Source organism: Crocodylus siamensis, chromosome 13 (assembly GCF_052110815.1).
Source record: "Crocodylus siamensis isolate JL-2025a chromosome 13, ASM5211081v1, whole genome shotgun sequence".
NCBI lineage: Eukaryota > Metazoa > Chordata > Crocodylia > Crocodylidae > Crocodylus > Crocodylus siamensis.
Genome location: NC_143407.1, coordinates 30,461,810 through 30,472,780, shown reverse-complemented (window position 1 = coordinate 30,472,780; position 10,971 = coordinate 30,461,810). Strand labels below are relative to the sequence as shown.

General features: G+C 40.8%; 1 long non-coding RNA gene across 1 annotated transcript in view; it reads right to left on the bottom strand.

Annotated features, from left to right (window-relative positions):
• Positions 1-210: 210 nt before the first annotated feature.
• Positions 211-10,971, bottom strand: part of LOC149854167 (uncharacterized) — a 154,456-nt gene continuing 143,695 nt past the window's right edge. Inside the window, exon 3 of the long non-coding RNA XR_016438853.1 lies at positions 211-289. This is a non-coding gene — a long non-coding RNA (uncharacterized LOC149854167). The remainder of the gene's footprint in view (positions 290-10,971) is intronic.

Here is a 10,971-nt window from a genome sequence, read left to right as displayed (position 1 = left end):
CTCTTTGTATTTCTGGAACATAACAGAATGCAGGTGGATTTCTAAGGGTAAAAAATTATGCTTTTTTCTTTGAAAAAAGAGACTCTCATATGAAATCCTTCCCCCTGCTTAAAAAGAAAATTATTTCTCTGGGCATGTGTTGGGATCTCTTGTAAACAAATAAATTAATAGGATTGAAAAGAAGGATAGTTTTTTTTCTCGAGACACTTGCCTGGAATTCAGGAGAACTAGGGTCATTTTCAGGTTATACAGGGACTCCTTCTGGCACCTTAGGGGAGTCACTCCTTGTCTGTAAAATGGAAGTAATAATTAGAGATGGATAGATGTTTTTTACACCCCAGAACTATCATGAGTATTTTCCCCACCCAGCAAAGTCAGAATTTCTCACATTTTTGTGGACAGGAGTTCTGCCCCTTAGCTCCCCTCCTGGCTAACCGAAAACCCCTTGTTTCAGATTGATCACATTTTGTTTCAATTTTGTTTGGTTTTTACTTAATCTCAAAGTTTAAAATCTTAATCTGTAGTTAAAAATTAACTACAACTTCATAACCATCTCAAATGGGAAATCTAGTCTTTGTTCAAAGAATGTCAAAACAGGACCTTTCAACCTTTTCAAAATTCTGTTTTTGAGAGACAACACAGGAAAAAACCCAAACAATTTACTGAAGGCAATCTCTTCCCATAGGAACAAATAGGTATATTCTGACGAAATCATGTTTTTTCCAAATGTTTCTAACCATTTTATGCAATAGGATAATCCAGTGGTTCTCAACCCTGTTAGACTCAAGGCACCCGTTGTAACATGTCAGCTTTTAGCTTTCTTTCATTCTTTCACTAACGGAAAATCCATAGAGCAATTTTTTTCTATTGCAATGAACTCAGAAAAACCACAATAGGCCAGGATGTTTTTGACACTGGGTGCATCTACACATGCAATTAATGCAGCTGAATAAACTCCGGTGCAGTTTGCATCAGAGTTTATTGCTCCTGGGTGTCACATTTACACATGTGCCTGGGACCGCAGCACCCTGAGCTGAGTCGGAGCAGCCCTGGCTGGCAGAGGAAACAGTGGCGGGGTGGGGTGGCAGGGGTCAGTCTACTAGCCCAGGACTGCTCCAACTCAGCTCAATGTGCTGCGGAGGGGCTGGCTGGGGCATGAGGGTGCTTCAGTATGGGGTTAGCCAGCAGGCAGTCCCACACTGAAGCACCTTCATGCCCCTGCCAACCCCATCAGCAGCTACACATGCATTGCAGTGGAGTAAATAATTCCACCATAGGATACAACTTGTGTCTGGCAGTACTATCCAGTTATTAGTATCCAGAGTGAATTAGCTGACAGTCCTAATAGCACTGCATGTGTAGACAATGGTGTTTTACTGCAGGGCTAATTAGTTACAGCTCCACAATAAATGTCTTGCATAGATGCGCTCACTAATGATTCCTATTTGAAATCTCTGAGCTTATCTTGTGAATCACGTGTATATGTTTGTATGTCTCATAGTGCTAAAACTGAGCGGTATCTCACGGCACCCTTAAAGGGATTGTGGGACAACCTAGTTGGGGATCCCTTGGTCTGGGCTGCCTGGTTATATTATAAATTCTTTAGGGCAGCGAGTGTTTCTTAATCTGTATGTGTGTACGGTTCTGAGCAGAGAAACAGGGCCTTTGAAGACCTGTGGAAGCAGTTGCAAATGCTAGACTGCAATGGAAAGGAGAGATGCTGAACAGCATTGACTAATCAGGGTTAGAGATTATTAAAGGCATTTTCATCAACTTCAGTAGAAATTAAGGGTATTGATCCCATTTTGGATTCTGCTGCTATAGATCCTGTAATGAATCTGGCTCCAAAAAGTCTGGAATGGATCCAATAGTTTAGTTTGGATTCATCTTACAAAGATGGCTCAGAATCGAAAGTAGGACTCAAACTCCAAGAGGAACTGGGTGTTTTGCTTTTGGCTTTTCTTTAATCAACATATGCCTCTATTACTTCATTTTATGCAGCAAACAGCAAGTATTCAGAAGAATGCATTTGTTCAAGACCAGTGAATACAAGTTACAAGTAAAATAAAGGAGGAACAACATACATCTCCTGGGCAATTACTCTGTTTTAGATTTCTCCCCATGATGCACAAGTTTCGTGCATGGTGTTTAACAAGCTATTTATTCCGGCACTGTTGTTTTGCCGACCAATTCTCCAGAACAGTAACTACAGCAAGAACACCAACGGATAGTGTTAGCAGGACACCTCTGTAACTGAATATTGACAGACACTACAGAACTTGAAAAAGCTTTCGGTAGGGGAGAACCTATGAAATGTATATACACAGTTGAATTTCATTTTTGATTCTACTGCAGTCATTCATGAGCCCTTCAGACAATTTCCATTCTGCTCAAAAAAAAAAAAAGCCCCTAATACACTGTACACAGACAATACAGTAGATGGCAGAGGAGTAGGCAACAGCTTAAAGTGGCAGACTTTCTACACGCTCCAGTATGACTGACACCAGGGTGGTTTATCCTGGGCTTTTCACAAGGTCATTCTGTACCAGGGTGCATCTACAATTCACCCTATGTCACCACAGAGATGCACTACGTCACTGTACGGCATGCTATGGTGACATAGTGATCACCTGAGTCTACACGTGATCAGCAGCTGCTTCGCCATAGAGGCACACTCCCCCATTTTAGTATACTGATGCCCTGATACAGTACATTAATTATACTATACAGACCGCCTATACTGTGCTGGTCACTGCACTGCTAAAACATGGTGCTGTAGCAAAGTCACCGTATGGCGACATGTACCCCAGAGCCGAGTAAATTATACTATTTATTCAGATCTGAGTAATAATTATATTATTTATTCAGAGCTGAGTAACTTATACTACTAGGCAACTCTATATCATGTGTCCTCTTTTACATTGGTGTAGGGGCTGACTACACCACTGTTAGCATATTATTTGCCCATGCGCTTAGATCTGGGTCCTCAGTTTCTACCAGGCTCTGAACTATTTTTTTAAATACTATTTTCCTACCAGTTTGGTGCCATTGTGAGCTGTTTAAAGTGAGGGTGTGGATTTTTATTTTTCCCCCTGCTCACATGAGTACCGCTCCTAAGGACAAGGAAGGGTTTGGCAGCTGAGTTCATATGTTTTTTTTCTTCAAATCACCTTGCCCAGATGGCAAAAAAGTTATAGAAAAAAAAAATACAACCATGTGGCTCCTCAGGGGGCCATCTACTCTACCTCTCTGCTCATGACAGTATCATCCCTGTTTATCTACCCTGATTTGAAGACTTCCATCAATGGAGAGTCCACAGAGTTTTAGGTAATCTGCTCCAGTGCTTAACTGCTCTCAACATTATTTTTCCCCACTAAGTTTCCCTTCTAGAGGAAGTACGCAGAACTGAACTTCTGATAACAGTAATCCAGTTTGTATCAAAGAGCTCTCTAAACAGGTATGGCAGACTGCTTTGTTTAAAAAAATCCAATTAAGACTAAATTATTAGCAGTGACATCTAGCTGTCCCAGTCCTGTGATTGCTCATGTTCTTTTTAATGTTATTTTTTTTTTATATTATTTAAAGTAAAATTCAAATTCATTAGGACTTGGTCTGTTCTGTACAAAGTTTAGTTGGCGTAAGTGTTAATGACATACTTCGAGGGGGTGGCAACATTTACTATTTTGCTTTGGCCCTCAGCTGTCTCTGTTTGGATACAGCCCTGTCCAGTGCTTTGTGCTTATTTGTTTTCAACCACATGCTACAATATGTTCTTCTTTCAACCCACTGAGAAAGAGATATGCTAATTCACATGCATAAATAAAAAATCTGTTCTCACGGAAATAAAAATCTGGAGGGAGGGGGACCATGTTGCAGGTCACATGAAGTGTTTCATTTGACCCAGTAGCAGATGTGTTTGTTACCATAGTTGTTTTTTTTTAATTTAAAACATAAGTGCAATTTAATTTAGTTTGCCTCAAAATGTCAATTAAAAAACCCCCTCCTCCCAAACATTTTGTTTTTACAATGATAAAGATTGCTTAGGCTTTTCTGATTTTCCTTTTGGCTGAAGCTATTCATGAATATGGCCAAAAGTGCTTTTTTTTCAGCAAATAAACTAATTGAAAAATTTGATCCAATTCTCCTGAGAAATTCTGACATGCTGAAATACTGCTCAGCTCATTAACCTCCATTGCTTTAATTCACCACTGCTCCTTTCCCAGGTCTCAAATACATGCTTCTTCCATCCTTTGCTATCAGGGGATAAATGAATTAGAGCACTGTGATCCTTTACTATTTGGTCTTTCAAACCATGCTTCAAAGTCATACTTTACCCATTACAATTAATTACTGAAACAACAATATTAGGTATTTTCTCCCTTCTATTTGTCATTCCACACATTTGACTGTTGCGGTCTTACAAATGGATTTTAAAATTCAACATTAGAGCCACAAGATTTCTACTTAGTCTCAGTACATTTTATAATGGGGTTCTTGAAATATTAAACAGGTCTCACTCCTGGATACCAAAGACTTCACCAGCTATATCTGGCACCCACATCTAACACCCATCTAATTCTATATCCAGGTTTAAAGACTGCATTCATTATATCATTTGGACTTTAATAAGCTAGATAAATTCAGTTTTCCCCCAAAGAAGCTTTTGATGCTTGTTATGATAGGCACTTCGTACAGAAAATATATGAGTACTGTATTAATAAAGCAACTGCATCCTTTTCAAACCATGCAATAAGTAGGGTCTTCTGGGGGTGTCTTGGGTGGGATAGCATTTTGGGGTTTCCCAACAAGTCAGAATTCAGAGAAGCTCCATATACAGAGTTTGTGGGGTAGTTCTTACTGGGCATCTCTACACAAGACATTCACCATGCGTTGACTAATTAGCTGCAGAGTAAATGTCTCAGCATCTACATGGGCGCCCCTATTAGGCTGGAGCAAATGCAAATACTATCCTGCTGCACAGTAAAACAATCCACAGCAGTGTACATGTAGATGCTGCTCCCACTGGGGTGCATTAGTGCGGGGGACATGACCGTGGGAAATTAGGGACAGCGACTTGAATTCTTGTCTCTATCACACAATTCCCTCTGTTTAAAATGAGAGGCGCTGGGATAGATTCTTGCCATGCTTTCACATAGCTCCTTCAACCTGCAGCTGAAGGACATTAGGGTTCTCCTAGACCAGGGGTGGGTAATTCAGCTGGAGGGTCACTTAACGAGTTTTGGGGACCTGTCGAGAGCCACACGCATCTCTGTTGCTCTGTCTCTTCTCTTTTCTCTAGCAGAGTGGGAAACAAACCCATGTCTGCAGACCTTCCTAATGCACTGGGAGGTATATGAATCCAACTCAACCTCTAACATCATAGCTATATAACGTCACCAGCACTTTTGTGATGAATGACTCAGAGGAATTTTTTTTTTTTTTTAAGTGTAGAGTGATACAATGTAAAAATTCACTTCTCTGGAAACGTACTATGGAAAAGTTTGTTATGCACATATTCAGTTTAATTTTTTATTCCAATCTTTAATTGACAGCTTTTAGTTATGTTTCCAGACAGGTCTGTAATAGAAATAGTTCGAGTTTTCAGATAAGAAAAATAAAAAATTCACAAAGCAGAGATGACAGATTTAGGAATTCATTCAAAATTCTCCTTGATTTGATTAGAGGAAAAGCCTTAAAAGAAAGAAGCCCTTTTCATACGTCCTCGCTGGTAGAAGATGCACAAAAAACCTCAAGTCCTTTTTTTTCCCCTGAAGACTTAGAGGAATTTTTTTGGTTACTTAAAATTTGGTATCACCTAGAAAATGCCTGTTTATCAGACTTCCTAGTTTCTTTTTCTACCACCAAGAAAGGAAGGATATTTGAAAGCATTCATTTATATTAAGTCTTTCCCATCCTCTGATGATTTTTTTCCATCCTCATTTCTGAAACCACTTAGGAAGCTAGTTTAAGAGTCTATTATGTAATCACTGCCAAAAATCCAGCCCTCTCATCAAGGAAAGAGGGCCCAGCCATGCCTGGGGCTGTGTGTGCACTAAGTGTGCAGCAGGAAACCTGGGACAAGGAAGAGAATTTGAGGAAAGTGTTAGCTACCAACTTTGCCGGGATTATGACTGCATGAACGCTGCTTTCCTTAGTTAAACAAAGTTCCTTGTATCATATGAAAGCAACCCAGGGCTAGAAGCACAGCTGGTAAAAATAGCCATGCACATATACACAACAGATGCTGATTTGTATCCCCTGAAGAATCCTTTCACACCATTCTTCCATCAACTAATAAGTGTCCTAACTTCTTCATGAAAGCCAATGATACAAGAGGAAGTACATAAGTACTATACCTCCATATGTACATCAGGGGTGTGCATCAGGATCTGGGGGCATGCCTGTTCACCAGAACGGCCCAAGGGATGACAGGACCAATGGTCACAAACTCCTCCAAGACTGTTTTAGGCTGGACATAAGGAAAAACTTCTTTACTGTCCAAGCCCCCAAGGCCATGTGCAAGCACCTACTCTGGACTCCTTTAAGAAACATTTCGATGCTTATCTTGCTGGGATCCTTTGACCCTAGCTGACTTCCTGCCCTTTGGGCAGGGGGCTGGACTCAATGATCTCCCGAGGTCCCTTCCAGCCCTAATGTCTATGAAATCTATGAAGAGGGTCCTTTATGTGCCACAGAAGAGGCTTATAACCCTACAGGTCTGCACCCATCAAGTCTACCAGAAAATTGCCTCTGTCTAAGAGACATTATTTTAGTTAACAGAAATACAGTGACCTATCTTAAGACTGAATTCCAGCATAGCCAAAGGAAAAAAAAAAGTACGACTGGCTTTGCCCTTCATTGGAAACTTAAAATGAATGAAAAAAAACCCAACCAAACAAGCCTTTTCCCAATAAATTCTCCCAGTTCTTATAGCAATAAGCTACATTTCTTTTTCTTTTGAATTTGGCTGGATGCAGATGATCCTTTTGTCTATTTTTCCCCCCCATTGCAAACAGTAAGCAAAAAATGAACATCTGCAAATTTAGGTTTCCATGGAAAAAAGCCGGAGTTCTGAGCTTTGTTCTGGCTTCCAGCTGACAAAGATGTGCCCATTTGATAGCAGTAGGGATCGGCTCTTAACTCCTACCCAGAAAGGAGGAGTTTTCAAGCCATCAGGTCAGCTCAGGCCGTGAGCTCCTTATCTTTAGGATTCAGCTATTTGCTTTGCAATGTTTCAAGGCTGCTTATTTACAACACCACATTGCAACTCAGCAGGATAGCTTCAATAAAGGGCTGGGGAATGACTCATAATTATCCTCAGAGTCTTCATTCTCCTATTCGCTCCTCTGTCATCTTAAAAGAAAAAAAAAGGGAGAAATAAAGGAGCCCTTTCATCCATTGTTTTCATTCTACTTGTAACAAATAGTGTCAGTTAAAGCTTCAAAGCCCCCATGCATCATCCTTGGACTCCTTCAGTGAAAGACAGTCTCAGCCTGGGAAATGCTTTTGCATCCACATTGCCTTTTATCACTCCGAAAAATATGCAAAGGAGGCAGGCAAGGAATGAAATGGTGAGTCATGATGTCACAATGACAATTACAAAGCTGGAATGACCAGCCGGACATTATTAGTCTATGCACAACATTATCTGTATTCCCATAAAACCACACAAACCCAAGATAATTCATTTAGGCTGATACACAGCAGAAGGGTCTGGGGGCATTTGTCACTGGGGAACATCGCTGATTTTCCTAGTGCCTGGGAGTCAAACTAGAATGGATGGAGATCGTTTAGATTATTTTTTCCTCCACCAAATCCACAATCGTGAATATGAAAAGAACAAATCCATGCACTTTCTGCTCGCAACTAGGACTATATGGATCTATCAATTCAACATCCTATCAGTTGTTTTATTATGCTCCATTCTCTAAAATAAAGGCTAACTAGCAAGGAAGATATGTGCATGGTCATAACAGAGACTGTGCTGTAGCTTCTCTCAACGTGAGAGCAAGGCATTGGTGAAGGTGGACAGTAAATATTCAGACACAGACAGTAAATTATAAAGAGTGCAGTTTGAGTTAATCTATAAGGCTGGAAAATAAATGAGCGGCTAATTAGGGAAAAGCTGGGTACAGAGCTGAGATCCTGAGCTTTCCCCCAGAAACTTAATAACTAGGAAAGCAGACTGGAAAAAATTTCAAGTAATTAATGGTGGCTAGAACAAAAAACCCCCAAAAAACCATGTTAAATTCCCCTCTGAACTTAAAAATGAAAGGTTAATATATTTTAGCAGAGTGAAGTGTTTTCTGCCAGACCAGGGTATAATACCTAAGAGGATGATTATATCCTGCGGAGATGGTCTTCTGAATTATTTCAATATTGTTATTAACTTTCATCAGCCTTATTACTGTGATGCCTAAGTGCTGACCAGCAGTGCATTCCCATTGTGATGGGCACCTTACAAACGCCAAAGGAGCCCCTGTCCCAAGGCGCTTACAATCAAAATGAAGAAGGCAGAGACAAGATGAAGGAAAATGAATACAAACACACATTTACGTGAGATTTGAAGAAGAACATCTTGGATTTGACAGTTGTCTAACTTTATCCCAACTATATGGCTGGTCCAATAAAAGATATCACCCTAAGAGGACCTTGCCTCTCATATCATTTCTGGATCATGGCCACAACATCACTCTTACACCACCTATAAACACACAAGCAGCGTGAACCACCCCATAGCAACAAATGCTTGTTCAGCGCTATGGTGCCTGGGTTAATTTAAGAAGGGATTTACAGAAGCAACAGGAAAGGGCAGGGTGCTGCAAAGGCAGAACGGGACAAAAGCGTAAGGGGCTGACATGGAGTGAAGCTGAGGTGAAGAAGCTGCATGGGCAAGAAGAAGGTGGGAGCAAAACAGCCAACCAGCACAGGATAGATAAAGTTTCATCACAACTGTAGTAATAAATTAAAATAAAATAAAATAAAATAAATGCCAACTGAATTCCAACAAGATACCCCCCTCCCCCCACACACACAAAAAATCATTTCTCATTTCAACTCTGACCTCTCTTAGTCCATGGTGCTTTTGGAACCAAAAGCCATTCTGCACCGGAGCCCCAAAATCATTTGTCCAAACAGATTCTTTTGACTTTTTGCAGGGAGGCAAGGGGGAGATTTATCAAAAAGATCCAACCCTGTCCCACAAACTGTATCGGTGTCAGTGAATCAGCATTTTCTGATGGAAACCACCATGCCACTGCAAATTCCTGAGCCCTTGAATACGACTTCGTTTGGTGAAGCGGAGAGAGGGACACTTGCCATGCTATTTTTCAGCCCGGTGTTTAAGTCATATAGGGACTGGTTCACATCCTGGCACAAGTAAGAGCAGGTAGAGAGTTCATGGGCCAGAAGGGGGTTTTTTTTTTGTTTTTTTTTATAAGTCCCTTTCCATTTGGCCCGGATGCTGGAGCACAGTTTATTCTGACCACATGATCTAATCTCAGCTATGCTCTTTCTGCAGAAGTGGGCATTGCACTTGGCGTTGAAGCAACTCCATGGGTTTTCAGGACTGCAAAGTTCCTCTTTTCTGCTACAGGAAGGCAAAGATTTCCCCTGAACTAGTTATTGGGGTTGTCTCTCTTCTCACACAGTAATGCAATTCCATTAAACTCAAAGGAGATGCCTTGCATGTACAGTTTAAAAATAATGCAGGGATAGATAGTGCTTCATTTAGCTAGCCTCTGGGCAAGTACCAAGCTGTTTAAAGGACTCTCCTATAAGCTTTGCCTATGGTCTTCATGGGTGCCTTATGGAGTTAGGAGCCCAAAATGCACTGGGATTTGGGTCCTGATGTTCCCCCCGTTCCTTTGCAAGCCCCAGCCTTCATTTCTATGCCTCCTAACTTACCACTTTCTTCCCTCCAGTGCACATAGTGCCAGCTATCCTGAAGCTGTCTTCTTCAAAATGATTAGCATCCTTTTGCGTTTGGGTTTTTATTTCCCGTAAGTCATTCTCACAGATTTTTGCTGTGATGGTGAAAATTTCTATTCACTGCAGTACTGCAAATGTTTTAAGTAGGACTTTTAGGGCTTTCTCACTTCTGCTCTATTACTAGCATCTGGCTTTTATGCTTTTGTTTCTTTCCACGATTTCTTTTTCAGCACAACCACCATGCCCCCTCCTTTCCCCATTTCCCAAACCAAGCCCACTTTAGATTAGCGTATGTAAAAAGATACCTTGCAAGATTGGACACCATCTGTTCCGTTTCATAGATCTGAAGCACAGGAGTAAGGAAAGTGTCTCCATGGGGGTTATTTAAAACATAACACTGTGGCTTGCTCTCCGGTTTGCACAGGGAGGAAGATTTTCTAAGAAAATAGTTTGCATTCTGCACGGCAAGGGGAATTTGCATAAAATAGAATTCCAACTGAACCATGAAATTTGCTATGCAATGAGTCTGACACCCTTCACCATTAAAAAAAATATGATATTTAGGGGCTAGAAACCTGCTCTGTGTCCAAGTGAAACAAATCCTGTTGGCTTTCTCCCCTCCCCAAGAATAATATAAAATATATATCAAAGAACATCTGTAGCTTGTACATGGGAGATGCAGGTTATGCACATTCAACAGACATAAAAAAGTGGGTTTTTTTTAATTTGCTACAGATGCATCTATCCAATCAATAAAAGAAATTGAGCAACCTAGCTGGGAAATGGAATCTCAACAGTTTTGCCATCTATTTAATAGGATGGTGCTTCGAGAAGCAGCGATAACTTTGGGGTTCTTGAACGACCCTGCAAGCTGTTGTTGAGCAATTAATGACGACGGAGGAATGGGGAAGCAAAATTTGAGGGCAGACAACACTGAGATAGTATGTCACAATTCTCTGTATGCTTTAAAATTGAAGGAAGGGAAATACGGATGAAGAAGTCAGACATCAATGCACTAAGGCAACCTGGAGAAGATCACTA